This window comes from Balearica regulorum, chromosome 2, assembly GCF_011004875.1.
Source record: "Balearica regulorum gibbericeps isolate bBalReg1 chromosome 2, bBalReg1.pri, whole genome shotgun sequence".
NCBI classification, from domain to species: domain Eukaryota; kingdom Metazoa; phylum Chordata; class Aves; order Gruiformes; family Gruidae; genus Balearica; species Balearica regulorum.
In genome coordinates this window covers 101,203,587-101,218,905 of record NC_046185.1, presented here as the reverse complement: position 1 = coordinate 101,218,905, position 15,319 = coordinate 101,203,587, and the positions used below count along the sequence as shown (strand labels likewise).

The 15,319-nt window shown below is 41.1% G+C and overlaps 1 protein-coding gene across 2 annotated transcripts in view; it reads left to right on the top strand.

Moving 5' to 3' along the window:
* Positions 1 to 15,319, top strand: part of MBOAT1 (membrane bound glycerophospholipid O-acyltransferase 1) — a 60,262-nt gene that overhangs the window by 1,491 nt on the left and 43,452 nt on the right. The window lies entirely within an intron of this gene.

Here is a 15,319-nt window from a genome sequence, read left to right as displayed (position 1 = left end):
AGAGTGGCTGGTGCTATGTGTCATTTTTTACTACTGTTTGTTTTTAAAGTTGAGTAAGAAATATATAATTTTATAGATTAAACCCTTACATCTAACCATGCCGTTTTTTTCCCTTTTTTAACAGAAAACAGTTTTTGATGCAAAAAAGAGATCTGTTGCTCAACACTAAAACAGTCCAACAATAAAGGCCTATAATTATAAGCTATTAATTTAGGAGAAGGCACATGAATAACGATAGCTTCTTTTTTTGAGGTATTCTGTGCCGTGATTGATGAATGCAGGAACACCAAAGGAACCAGGAATAGCAATCGTTTACTGTTCCAGCTTGTTTGCACCAGCATGGCGTACGTACAGCGTTAGGCTGACTGGATCACTGAACAACAAAGACTCCACAGACTGCAGTTTTTTGTTCTAAGCTTTCCAAAACTTGTCCTTCAAGGTGATACAAAGACGATGTCCATGGAGAAAATTCTCCCTGTACTCTTCCAGGCCTGAGGATGCTTTGCTGCATCTGGTTATGTGCTGTGTTTGTCCCAGGCCCCCGGTCTCATGGGTGCTGATGGCATGCACTTGTGTGCTTGGTGGTTTGTGACTTGAGCACACACTGGTAAGCGGGGGGCACGTGCTGCAGGGTTAGCAGCGTGGCTGGGCTGTGTGAGCGGGCGTGCGGGCATAGGCGTCATCCCTGCGAATGACCCCGCTGGCTCCAGCGGCATGGAGCAGTGATGGGCTGGGAGGAGCCCCCCTTGCTGGGTTTTCTTGCAGAACTGCAGCACAGCTGTGCTGAAATGCAGCTTTCCTCACCTGAAAATCGCCTTCTACCTCTCATTTCATGCCCCCGCCTCCCCTCAGGGATCCTGCTTAGTTGTCCCTGTGAGAGCATGCTATCAGTCATTTAAAAAAGTCTCCCCCACTGCAATGTGCTGGCCTGTAGGAAATACCCAGATAACTGCTTGCAAGTGCTGTGCCACCACTGTCCTCTCAAATGATGTGACTTTCAACTCCGACCTGTAGTGCTTATCGGAAACAAAATAATGACACTTTCAGCACTTTCACAGACCTTTTTTCCAGGTGGGTTGGTTACCTTCCTCATTAGAATGAGAGGGCTTTTGCTGAGGGGGGAAAGAAAAGTTCACTCGCTCCTCTGCACAGAATGGAGCTCTGCGTGTGAAAGGCTATTTTGCTAGATATGAATCCCATGGGTAGCAGGGACTGATTTTATGAGAGTCCCTTATTGCAGTGCTGACAGGCTCTCTAACGCCTTTCACTCGGTGGCTAGGCTGCAACAGGGGAGGTAATCTCTGGTTTGTCACTGTATGTCAGTGTCATCACGCTCATCCTGTTGGATGGTGACAGCCTAAATCTCCCTCCAGTCCATGTGGCTGGCGGTTCCCCATGGCTGTCCCTGAGCCTTCAAAAATGCTGAGAAGTGCCCAGAAAGTGAGAGACAAAGGCACGCAGGTGGACTTTCGACCCTCCAAGTCACTGTGGTACGTGAAAGCCATCTAGGTTAAGTGTGCAGAGGACTTGTCCCTTCTGTTGTATAAATGGTTTTCTATGAGGTCTGTGCTATGAGTTTAGTATATGAGAAAGACCAGAACAAATTTTGGGCTGGAGGTCTGAAAAATGAAAGTAATAATCGTTACTCTGTCGTAGCAGAGGCAGAAAACCTGTAAGCAATGGTAGGTGGAAAATGTTTTGTCATCTAATAAGCAGTTACTGTATCACTCACTATGGGAAGCATGGATGAATACAAAAATGTCATTTTTCACATTGGTTGTTTTCTTCATTTAAAAAAAATTACAACTTAGGTTTAAAAACAGTGCAAAATTACAGAGGGTGCAATTTCTAGCTGCGCTGTGTACCTGGCAGACTGTTCGCATTGTATTTAGTAGACAGTGTACTGCATGAGAACATAGCGATGTTTCCTGCTTTAGATGCTAAAATAATCCTGATGTATCAGTGTGTATTTGCATATCTCTTTAATGAATGATTTATCTTTGAATTTAGCATCGAAATACTATTTTTTAAGAAGAGCTATATTCAGTAACAAGATTAATGAGCTTGAAAGAGGATGAAAAGACTCACTGTGTTCAATTCATCCTCATATCCCAGGAAAGCAGACTTTGAAGTTTAGCTGACTTGTGTTCTAAAAATATCTTGCTAGGTCAATGACATACCTCCAGCAGCATTTGGAAAAGAGTTTTGGGTTGGTTTTTTTTTCCCCCTTATCATGTATGCCCCATCACTGATTCTGGAATGTCATCCCTCCAGTATGCTTATACAGGAACTTTTGGCAAAGTATATACTTTTTTGTCGTATATGCCATAAATCACCGATTTTGGGACGTCATTCTCTACCATAAATCAGTGAGATATGGGAGGTTAAACATTAGACTTTTAATAGTGTAATTTCTGTAAAGAAAGTGCGTGTGTGTATAAATACAGTGAAGCAATAAATATACTATTTAAAGGTGTATTAAAACTAAGTTTAATGGCAGTGTTTATCCATAGGTAGTTTTACCATGCCTTCCTAAGCTCTAGGCATCTCTAGAAGTAATTTAGAGTCAAAGGGTTAAAAGTGGCACTTTTCAAGGTTATTTCACAGTACCCTTGATATCCCAGGTTACCGATGGCCTTAGGAATAGCAGTCCAAAGGCAAAACTTCAACTGTCGTACAACAAACCTTACCTTTTAACAGGCCTTACCCTGACCTATATCAGGCAATACCAAGTTTGTTGATTTTCAGGGAAATATTTTCTGTGTTCAAGGAGATTCTCTCAAAAGATAAAATGTATGAGCATCTTCCAATGTTTGTGTTGGACGGCTTTTAACTTCAATGTTTTCATTGATGAGGCCAGCCGTGTTCCCCCAAAGGAGGAAAAAAGTGCATTTAAACTTAATTTGGATGCTTTGGCTGCTGGTGGTACACTTTATTTTTCATTTTAATCCTTTCATTGGAGCTGGTGTGCATATTTATATTTTGGCAGCAGTTTAAATAAAACACTGACTCTGTGGGACATGCCTCTGAGTCTTGGGATAGTTGCAGTATTAGAGATGTCTTCCCACCATTCCTTGAGTTTGAGTAGCTCTCTGCCCAAAGCATGCTGATGAATTCGTTTAAAAAAGAGAAAGAAGAAAAAAGTATATGTATATTATTTTTTTCTTTTACAAAAATCAACAGCAATTCTGATCCCAAAATCAGGGGTTGTTTTGCTAAATTTCAGATTTTTCAGCTCTTTTGCTGTCCGACTTCAGTTTTGTTTCTATGCTTTCAGGTTTAGCTAGTCAGCAGACTTGGTAGTCCCAAGCCTCTTCGCATGACTTTTTTAATCCACTTTTTGGGCAGTGAAAAGCCAATTAAAAAATTAGCTTTCTCAGAACTCAACAGACTTAGGCCAGGAACTTTAAGGTTGCTTTAGTGGTCACCAACAGGACCATTAGAACAGAAGATGAAGTGGTGAAGAAAAACAATAATTGTGAGAAATTGAAGCGAGATAAATAAAGATGGAAGTTCATTGAAGACATAAGTGGGATTAGTGTCTGATTTTTCCTGAAAAAAAGCTACTCTAAGGCATCAGCAACAGCTGTCCATGTTTCGTATGAACTATGCTACATTTTAATTCCCTAATGCCAGTCATTCTGCAATTGAAAATTCAGCGTTTTCATTTTGAATTGCAGCAGTACTTGTCAGATTTAACGCTTCCCTGCCCGACACCCTCAACCTCAAAAAATAAAACTGTGTAACTTTTAGTTATTTGAGAAACAGTAAGCAAAAATAAAACTTGAAATCAACATCTTAAACCACTTTTATAGAGAGATATTACTTAGGTTGCCAAAACCAACTTTAATTTTGATATTTTCTGACTTTTGAGTTACTCAGATTTTATAAAACTATTTCCCTTAAAAAAAAAAAAAAAAAAAGATAAGCTTTTTACTCTAATGCCATGAAGGACATAGCACTTGATTTAAAGAACAGAGGCATAGTCTTGCTGACCCTGTTTTGGGTCCCCAGTTAAACATGTGCCTGCAAGCAGAGCAGTTTGTAGTGCTCGTGGGATGCATGGCTTTTCTGTGCAAAATCCACTCTCTAACTTGTTGCACCCGCTTGTGCAGGGCCCAAGATTCTGTATGTTCCTGAGACAGAGGTATAGTACTTTCCAAAGATTAAAGCCATCTCCAAAGTGTTTCTTTCTGTTCGGGTCAGCTATTACTAACAATTGGAATAATGCACATTTTCCTCTGCCTTGGAAATGCATGCTGCCTTTTTCAACGTGTTCTCACTCAGTTTGGCACTGCAGTCTTGAACCTCATGGCTGATGTCTTGATACTATGGGTGTAAATATTTCCACATCCCTCATGCCTTGAAAACAAAGTCTGTCCTATTAAGTTTTTCATTTGGCAAGGGACAAAAGTGCAACTGGAATCAGCTGCTTGCAATTTTCCCCCTTTTAAGCACTTTCCTTTTCATTTGTGTTAAATGAGATTTGGAAAAATAAACATTGAAGTGCTGCATAAAGTTTCCTGAAACCTTCTCTGCACATTAATCACACCAGCACTGATTTAGTGGTGCTCTGCAGCTATTTTGAGACAATACAAAGTAGTGATGAAGACTCTTGGGCTCGAGCCTAGGGGTCTAGGCACCAAGCACAGTGCTGGCTCTGTTGCTTTCAGGGGAGTCCCTGATGCTTAGGATTTACTGTGCGTTGGCCAGCCTGGCACAGTACATAATGCCCTGGCTGCTCCTCGGCTCCTGATAGAGTTTGCAAGAATGAGCAACGCTTGAGGTAGGCTTGCCAAACTTGCAAGTGGTGCTGGTAATCCCTGGGCAGGGGAGGCTGGGCTGGGCAACAGTGCAGAGGTGAATCCAACCTTCTGGACTTGTCCAAACCCAAGTAAAAAGTCTATTGTCAATGGGCCACATTTCTCATTGGAGTGAAAAAATCCCTCTGTATGTGACCTAGTAGTTACAGGTAACCTTGAGATACTAAACCTCGTCTTCTGGATGCTCAGGTAGTCTAGTGAGTACTTAAGGAGGACTTCCAGAAACTCAGGCTTGCTCTAAAAAGTACAGCCTCATGCATAAATTTCTACTGTCCTTTACTAATAGTGGGAGTGTTTGTGTTAACATATAGTTTGGATCAGGAGTGCGTTTTGGGAATGAATCTCGTGACTGTTCCCCCTTAGCACACATCATGTGTTGAACAGGCCCCAGAGCGTCTGCGCAGGGTTGTTTGCTGAGAATGTGAAGCCGAAAGATGCACCCCAGGAGCCTGCGGTGCTTCAGCTGCTAAAGGGCACGCAGCTCACAGCACCAGAGCTCAGCTCCTCTGAAGTGAGACCCTCCAGGTGACGACTCATGTGAACGTGGAGTCCTCCTCCTTAGCCGTTTTGCTCTTCACACCCACTTCTGCTGCGCCACGCTGCTTGCTAGATAGGCATAGTGGATATGTCTGACCTTCGCTGGGTGTTTTCTTCAGAGCATAGCACTGGTCAGGCTAGTTTGGTCACTTCTGACAATGTGGAATCCAGTCTGCTCTGCACAGGGCTCAGCTGGGTCAGCCTGTCCTGCCCCTGCCAACCGGGAGAACGGCACATGGAGAAAAATGGCCAAGGGGAAACCTTTCGGGTGGTCCTGCCCCAGAGCAAGGTGTGAGATTTGATCGTTCTCCCTTCTTACGATGTTGATTGGAAATGTTCATTTCCACTAGTCCTTTTTTCCCTGGTTTAAGGCATTTTAAACAGCTTTTGCAGAATCGTAGGTGAGCGTAAAAGCACAAGCAATACTTACTGATGTGAATGTTTTTTTAGAATTTTTTTTGGGAGGGTACTTACAGTATGTTGCATCCTTAATGGAGTTGGGTGGGAAATAATTTTTTGCTGTGTTTTGGGCTTTCCTCATGATAACAAAATTTCCAGCTTAAAAAAAAAAAATTCAGTAATATGAGGAGAAAACCTTCTAAATGTATTTTTAAATCAAATAAATTGAAATATTTGCAAGTTCACAGAGAGTTTGTTCTCAGTCCTCTAAGTTTTACTAAAATACCCACATGAAAAATATTTTTTAAACCAAAACTCAAAATATTAACTAGACAGCTTTACCAGCTTAATTTTTTTTTTTTTTTTAAACAGGAAATGGTAGTCACTAGTCTGAAAACTAGTAAGAAAGTCAATCAGTCTATAGCATGACTGTTGCCATGCTATCTGGCCCTAGACAAAACAAATACTGACTCTTAGAACAATCTTCATTCTTGGTTTCCCTCTTTCTGGATGCTTTGTCCAGGTGGGATTTGAGGACTCTGAACATTTACTTGATGTTCCTGGGTGATTGGGTAGCTGGATAATGGGAATTTTGCCTGTGTCCTCATGTGAATAAACTCTGCAGAGTAGTGGGTGGGATGCTGTCTGAAAGCATGTGAGCCACCTAGCTAGATGACTTATGGAAAGGGTAGATACACCTGAGTGCATGTATCTGCCTGGTAAATCCCAGACAAAAGTCTCATAGTGCTATGGAATAGCAACTTTTAAAATTATTGATCAGTGTCAGACTGTATTCTGCAGTCTTCCAGTTCAGTGAGTGAGTCAGGCTGGGGACATCTGGGAAGGAAAATACTCCTTTAGATCAGTCTCTTGGATTGCATGCCGCATACTCAAGAACTAAATAACAATTTCAGGCCAAGAAAGAAACTTCAGCTGCTGGCTATTGTGCACAGGGTGAGCATTTGCTTTTTCTACAGGCCTTGGTCTTGTGACAAAAGCTCTAACTGGACTTGAGCAATTTCTTTGTAGTTTCTTGTTCAAGTGCAGTTTGGCACTGGTATGCAGATAGGGCAGGAATGGGGAAGGCAAAATGACAAAGCAAAAAATGAGACATTTGAGGACCTCCTGCTCCCAACATTTCTCAAACAACTTCCATGCTTGTTTTCATGCTCATGTATCTATTTTATTGTAAACTTTTTTTTTAAGGACTTTTGAGTAGAAGAGATTTAATTATTAACTTTTACACCTAGCTCAAATGACATTATAAACTCGTGAAAGTAGGGTTTTTTCTGTTATCAGTCCAAGGGATTGTTAAAGAGTGGTACAGTATTGACTTTGTTTATCTCGTGTGTGCACACACAGAGGGCAGGTTCAAATCACTGACTCCTATGGCTTGCAGTAAGTATTTATACCAACAAATTCCAGCTGATAGATCAAGGATTTATCTATTTAAGACAGAGTTTTAGAATTACTTTGTTCACTCACAAAGCAGAGTTGAAGTTGTCTTACATTTATATTTCTTATGCTGCAGGGTTTCTCAGGATGTTTTGCTAACTGTGCTGTATTGAAGGTGGGGAAAAAGAGGCGTAGACAAGTGGTTTGCAGGCAGTGGCTGGGAAGTTAAAGGACTTCTTGAATTAAATCCAGTTTTTGATGGCAACGTTACACATCCACAGTGAGTTGTAGACACTGTTAGCACCCACAGCTGTTTATGCCTTTGTGTGTATGTTTGTGTTCATGCTAATTCTCTTGAGGCAAAAAATTGTGGTCTGTAGTTGCCACAGCAACAATAACACTGTACTCGGTGTATGGGTGGTTTTTGCCTATTTTGTACCAGTATGTTGAAAGTGTAGGCATATTGCTGTGGTACATTGTGAAATATGTAGACTCTTGAGAGAGGAAACATTTGTTTGTTTTTTCTTCAGGGAATGCAACTTTAATTTAGTGTTACCTTTATTGTTACTTCTCTGCTAGGGGGCTAGTTCCCAGTTGCAAATGTGACATTGTGGAGAGGAAAATGGGCTCAGCAGTTTGGAAAAAGAAAGTTTTAGAGGTGTTCTGCTGATGCTAACCAGCAAATGAAATGAGGATCAGAACAAAGAATGGTCCAGGGCGGAGGGAAATGGGTGACATAATTACGTTTCTGTCCCACTGTAGTTGCTCTCATCAATTGAAAGATGACTGTAGTTGTTCTTTGCCAAGAAACCAGAATGAAAATATGAACAAGAAAAAAGAGGAAAAAATTACAGGGTAGACTTCTTAAACATGCAAAAGCAAAGTGAAGGAATTGGGTTGTTTGCTTTAGAAATGTGACTGTTAAGAGGGATTATGGTGAAAGTATACGTGAGCAGCATAAATGAAATATATCTAGGACTTCTTCCCTTCCGTCTCCCAGTGTTTCTCCATGTGAAGAGAAAAATGTGATAGCATTGGAAGGCTGCAGATTCAACAGTGATTAAAATGAAGGTGTTTTTCCATGTAGTTGAGAACTGGAATGCAAAACCTGTTTCAACAGGAGGCTGCTAAGGCCAAGAACGTGGCCAGAGCCAGGGAGGTCTTGGATGTTGGTATGAAAAACATGAGTATCCAGAGTAAGATACTTAATAGCTTAAAAGGAAAAGCTTTTGGAAGTATGTATTCTTTTGTCAGATCCTTCTGGGGTCTGTCCCCTCTGCAGGCACTGGTTTCTGGCAGCTTTGCCCCGATGTTGTTGATGCTTTTGGGATTCCCGAGCCACTGCTGGCAGTCCCAAGCGCGACTGCTCCCGTTACGGGTAAGTGGGTCTGCTGGAGTCATCATCCCCTCCCAGGGCTTGACACTGGATTTATCACTTGAGTTTCTTCACGTGGCGATACAGCAGGAAGCAGCAAATCTCTGTAGGGAAGATCATCCAAAGCCCAAGAGGTCACTTCTCCAGCATCCCACTTTGAAGGAGCACAAACTACAGCTATCCTTCTGTCAGTTTATGTAGAAAGTAACTGGCCCCTTGTATGCTTTGCAATGTATTTCCCTCTTGGTTATCCTCTGTTCTGATTTTTTTTTAACTGTTGGGGGTTTTTTTGTCCATATGCTGAGCATTTCCTCTCTGTTCAGTTCATGTTGCATATCTTTAATGCTGTATTTGGGGGTTTCGTGATCTGAGTATTCTCTTTGAAGAGACTACAGCAGCAGGTAGTCTGGTGTAGTCTGCCTTCATCCTTTGATAGGGTTCTGACATCCCGATCAGTAGTCTGTTATCTAACTGTTTATCAATCATACATTTTATGTGCACTGTTACCTCAATTGCCTAATTATCTCAGTCAGGCTTCCTGTTTTTTTTGGCCTGGATAGACTTGAGTCAGGGTTTAAATGATTATTAGGAGAAACTTGGTTCTGTATCTGCCTTCTCTTGTTCCTTTTTCTCTGACACTTCAGTTTTTTGAGCATAGTCACTAATAAGGGCAGTGTACCAGACAGGTTTAGAAGACCCTAAGTGGCAGATGTTCCTCTGTTTCCTGTGTTTAGGATCGTGTCTTTGCAATTGCTTGGACTATTTCTGTCTATGAAATGGTGGCCTCATTTATTTGCTGATGGGTGGAACTACTGGCTTGTGCCCTGGAGAGGCTTTGAGCAGTCAGTGGGGACCCAAGTCCCTGGTCATCCCCTTCCAAGTCTTCTCTCCTTTGTCTGGTATAAAGTACGTGCTGCTTGTTGCTCAGGTGCCTTCCATCGTCAGGGAAGCTGATATGCTACCACACTCTGCGCTTTAGTCCTGCAGTAACAGTGGGGAAAAGTCCATCTGTGTTTTGAGATATCTTAAGTTTGCTAAAAATCAAACCTGAAATGCTTTCTCAAAGTGCTTCTGAGATAGCCAGATGTTAGTGGTATAAAACCTTGCGATAGAGAGATGGAAATAAATTTTGCAAGCCAGCTGTGCAGATCATGCAATGTCCTAGTTCTTTTAAAGCATGGGGTTTTTTTAGGCTTTATGTGGAAAGGGCTTGTTTGAAAGGGAAGGAATTATTGAAGGAATTATTTATGCAACTTAAAGGATTGTTGAATTTCTTTTCCCTGGCTATGTCCAAGTTCATAGGGTATTTCGAGAAGACCTCACTTGGAGTTTCTGGAATTTTGTTGCTATGCTTTGTTTCTTGGACGATAAGTTGCCTGTCACTGCATAATAGGACCATGACTGTAGTCATTCTAAAATGTAAGGGCATTCTTTTCTTTTTTTCCAAATTGTTAAAGGGGAAAAAATTAGGTTTATTCCTGTTGCCTAATGATTGCTGTCCTTCTAAAGGAAAGCAAGTTAAGTTTCTGCTATTGCTGACTCAAGCATGGCAAGAATGCACTTGGGGAAAATTATAATACTGTGGCTAAGTAATACAAACGTGGGTGGGTTTTTTTCCTCCTGATATGGCAGTTATCTTTGGAAAATATCAGTGTTACAACCCAAAGTTCTGCTGTGCTATATGCAAATAGAAGTATGGAACACTAGTGGGGGATATATAAAAAAGGCAGCATGCTTACCTTAATGAGGTAAGGAAATTAAATCTTTTTTCCTCAAATACAGAATAGTGCAAATGAAATTAATTTATAGCAAAACCCAAGTATCTCTTCTTTTTCTTTTATTGTTTTCTTTACATTTTTTTATGCTTATTCACCAACTGACACTTGCTCATGCTGTGTGTTTTCCTGTTAGTTTTTGTTTTGATTTGGTTGCTAAGTTTGAAAACTAGGATTTTTTTTTTTTTTTTTTTTTTTTTTTTTGAGGGGGTAACCCCTGGAATTAATTCATTTTTGGAAAGGTACTAATGATTTCCAGATATTTTAGTTTAGTGATGGTTGAGATGTTTGACTTGTGCCAAGTCCTTGTTTTCAATAGTGTCTGAAGTTGAGCGCCTAAAATTAGACATGCTCCAAAGTTCAGCTTCAGAGATACTTGCTGTAGATGTAAGGTGCTTGTCACACAGGCAAATTAAACAGCTGGGGCTATGTTCTTGTCTTCTTGCATGGTTCAAGATCCAAAATAAATGAGTGTGAAGTGAGCGGGGCTGCAAATTCTGAGCAGAAATAAGGAAGGAAAAACCAGCCACAACAGGATATTGTCGCTGTACATGTTTTCTTGGTGGCTTCTCTTTCTGCCACCCAGTTCTGAAGGGATTAAAAATAAGTCTGCAGCCTGAAGGTTAGATAAACATATCTTATATTAAACAGCACAGGGCAATAATTTTACTTTAAAAACTGTAGAACAATAGGGAAGAGCAGTATTTGATGACCATGAAATCTCATGATTTGGAAAGTGAGCATCTGAAATGGGCAGTTACGGAGGCTTGCTAATTCTACACAGTCACTGTTATAGCAAAAGAATGAAACAAAGATAATTGTGCTTGAATTGAAAAAAAAAAAAAAAAAACAATTCCACATACCCAGCTCTTTGGAAATAGCTTTTTTCATTTTTTAGCCTATCTAGAAAATTTGCTTACCAGCAGAATCAAGGGCCACAGTGGAAATGGGGGACTCTGCAAGCAACTGCAGAATATAAAGTTTTCATTGTTTATGGAAACAGAGTGAGTTACTAACTGTTATGTTTGGAAAGATAATTGCCAAAATATAAACTGAAAATATGATTTCCCTTGTCAAAGAAATGGCTCTGGCTAAAGTTTACTACTAAAAAAAGTTGGTTCCGCTTATATTCCCACCCCTTGTGCCATGCTGCTTTTTCTTCTCCTGTGAAAACACTCTCAATTGTGCATCTGCACAGGTTGAGCTGACTGAAAATTAACTTAAAAAAAGAAAAAAAAAATCTGGGCAGATTCACTGCAAATATTCCCTGGCCATTACTGATGGCTTCCCAAAATCTTTGTGTATCCACTTCTGCCTGCAAGGGAGTTCCATGTTGAAAGGTAGGTGGGAATACTTTCTATACCTCTTTTAGCAAATTCTGTGGCTTTGCAGCATTGGAGAGGATATGGTGGCACCCTGAGATCCGTGCCCCATATTTTGCTAGGATGTTATATGGGCAGAAGAACATAGTTCTTCACCTCTCCATGTTGATGTACCCTGAAGTGATGTTTTTAAGCTTAACTGAAAACATTTTCTTTGTTGTTCACAAGGGTTTTCCTTACCTCCTTCTGCAACTATTGTTACTGGTTGTTTCGGAGATGCAAAACTGCTTAGATGAGGAAGAGGTCAGGGACAACTGAGGTTTGCAGCACCTGCCTGCGGAAGCAGGAAACTGGCTGTGTTTGACTACACCCATCGCGTAGGAGCATTGTTACCCTAACACTCTTCCACATGTATCTGGCAGTAGATATACTAGGGGTTTTTTTTGTGGGTTGTTTTTTTTTTTTTCCCCCTCCCTCAGAAGTGCCTCCTGATTAGCATTTCTTTTTGGCACTTTTTCTTTCCCCCCAGCTCTATTTCAGGCACTTGAAGTGCGCTTAGTTTACTGCAGAGTACCAGCTTCTGGAATATGATACCATTTTACTGTGTCTTTAAGTGGTAAATCAAAAAGTAGAGCACCAGGAACTGTGGGTTATTTTTGAAAATTTTCTCTTGCAACTAAATGGAAGTCCAGTTTCACACTCCAGAGATTTCATTTTGTTTCTGTTAAGGTTAATACATTTAGTATGGCAACTGTTCATCTTTGTAAGTCTGATGTGTACATTTCTACATCTGAACTTGCTCATCTAGATTACTTCTATAGTTGAAGGAGCTGCTTTCGACTTGTGTATTAGGATTAGATGAATTGCAACCTAGAATTGCCTTTTTTTCCCCATTGACAGTAAAAGAAATTTAGATGGACTTGCTCAGGTATTGACATCAGTGTTAGGACAGATAAATGCTACCCCTTCCTCTAGCAAAGTCCTTGCATAAATTTTTAAAGCGTGTCCTAATAGGCTAATTTTTACAGTGCCTTTGTTTTAAGTTACTCTGGGCATGATTGAGCATTTAAATGTGGGATGTTCCAGATTTTTTATGTGTAAGGGACTAATAAATTCTTATATAATACTATTGCAAAGTGTGAAAGTGTCTTTGATCAAGCCACTTCATTCCAAGGATAATGTGTCTAAATTTAACACAGTACTGACAGTTTCTACAGTGGGAAGAAAAAAGCCAACTTTCTTTTGGTTTAGAGTAACTTGTGAAGTTGGCACTTTTTTTCCCTTACTGATACTTATTTCTTTCTGTTGCGTGTGCTTACTGGGATATCAGTGGGATAATGTGAACAAAACTGCTCCGTTTGTATTGGTCTGTATTTTTAAAGACCACTGACACATTTTTCTATAGAAAAGGAACTGAAAATAGAATTGCACAGACATTGCAACAGCAATAATGGGGAAAGTTATTTTAGGTGTGCCAGTTCCCATTCTAGTGAAGGATTGCACTTTAAGCCTACTGTTTTATTTTTGAATTGGTAAATATGTGCATGCACAAGGTTTTCATCTGGCCTGAAAGTTAAGGGTGTTTCTGAATTGGAACTTTAGAAACATTGCTATAAGGATCCTGCCATTCCTACATTCATGCTACTCCCATTGGTATATGAAGAATATAATTTATCTGGAAGCCACATAAAGACATGCCAGCAGAGTGGCTGGGTATATACACATATGTCTGTATTGTCATCTTTCTTTGCATTTTGAATAAATCAGCTGTGTACATATGTCAGTTACATAGACAAAGTGAAAGTGTTTAACTTGCTGTGCTGTGTTCTAAGTTTTTAAAAACTAAACCTTTAAATCTGGGGGAAAAAATGCAAATCTCTGTCAGTGCTACTCTTAGCACTGCTACTTTGACGTTATTTACTAAAGAATACAACAGTAGAAACTGGACTGAAATCTCCAGAGCAGTTAGTGCTTGAGGCTGGTGAACTCGAGCTGGATCATACCTGATGAAACCTGTCTCGGTCCTGCTTCCTTTTTGTTGCTGACCCACTGTCTGTGGTGGATGAGGTGATAGCGATGGAGAGCAGGAGCAAGGCAATGCTCTTGAGAAGTGTGAAAATAACTGTTTGGGAGCACTCATCAGGTCTGAAAAGACCAGTTGGGAACAATATCTGTTATCCAAGAATTGATTTCTGAGGGAAAGGTGGCCAACCATGTCCTGGGGTGCATTGCTAGCCGGTCTAGGGAAGTGATTGTCCCACTCTACACTGCGCTGGTGTGGCCTCACCTCAAGTACTACGTGCAGTTTTGGGCGCCACAGTACAAAAAGGACATAAAACTATTGGAGAGTGTCCAAAGTAGGGCAACAAAGATGGTGAAGGGTCTAGAGGGGAGGACATGTGAAGAGAGGCTGAAATCCCTTGGCTTGTTCAGCCTAGAGAAGAGGAGACTGAGGGGAGGCCTCATCACAGCCTGCAGCTTCCTCATGAGGGGGAGCAAAGGGGCAGACGCTGATCTGCTCCCTCTGGTGACCAGTGATAGAACCCGTGGGAACGGCATGAAGCTCCAATGGGGGAGGTTTAGGTTGGATATTACGAAAAGGTTCTTCACTGAGAGGGTGGTCGGGTACTGGAACAGGCTCCCCAGGGAAATGGTCACAGCACCGAGCTTGACTGAGTTCAAGAAGCGTCTGGATAATGCTCTCAGTCATATGTTCTGATTTGGCTAATCCTGTGTGGAGCCAGGAGTTGAACTCCATGATCCTTATGGGTCCCTTCCAACTCAGGACATTGTATGATTCTATGATTCTGTGAACTGGTATATTTAACTAATGGTTATAAAACCAAAGGATCCAAGCTCCAGTTAGCTGCCTGAGCCCTACAGGTGGCAAAGGAAGGAGGGGAAGCAATGCTGTGGTGTCCCCACCATGGGTGGTTCCAAGAGCTTTAGAGTCTTTCAGAGGAGGCTTTGCAGGCACTCAGGTCTCTGCTTTGTTGTATTTTACTCTCCTGGAGTTGTTGTTTTCCTTGTTTCTGTTCATTTTCACTTCAGCATCCGTCTCCTAACTTTGCGTATGCTTAAATCGAGTCTTCTTAGTGGACCCTGTGAGAAGAGCTGGAATAATGGAGTAACGTGATGTTAAGGTCAGTCTGTTCCCTCTGTATCAGTATGAATCTACGCATTAACAAGGAGGGTACGCGGTACAAGATGCCATCTTCCCTACGAGAAGTACAAGATCCCAATGATTCCTACTTCCTGTGGAAGCCTTTGGAAAAGCAAGGCTGGTAGTCCTGGTGGGGTTTTTTTGCTGTCAAAATTCCTATTTGGATAATGACATTTCACTCCTCTTTTTTCCTTTTCTCATGAAAATATCCTCTATACTCTGACCTGCTGGCTGTAGTTCTGCTTTTAGCCAAGTCCACCATGTTATACTACACCATGCGATATTATACCTGCATAGAGGTATGTCAAATTAATCTTTTTAAAGTACTCTTTTGGGTTAAAGGTACTGTAATTAGTGTGCTACCTCACTGCTGAGTGGTCTGAAGAAACAAGGCAGCTCTCCTAACAACCTAAAGGCATTCTGGTTTAAAAAAACCCCACCTGAATGGCTAAAGGCTCCAGGTTGTTTGATTTTACTGCTGCTTCTATTACAGGTAGGAATTAGTGCTGGCTATCTCAGGTACAGGGGAA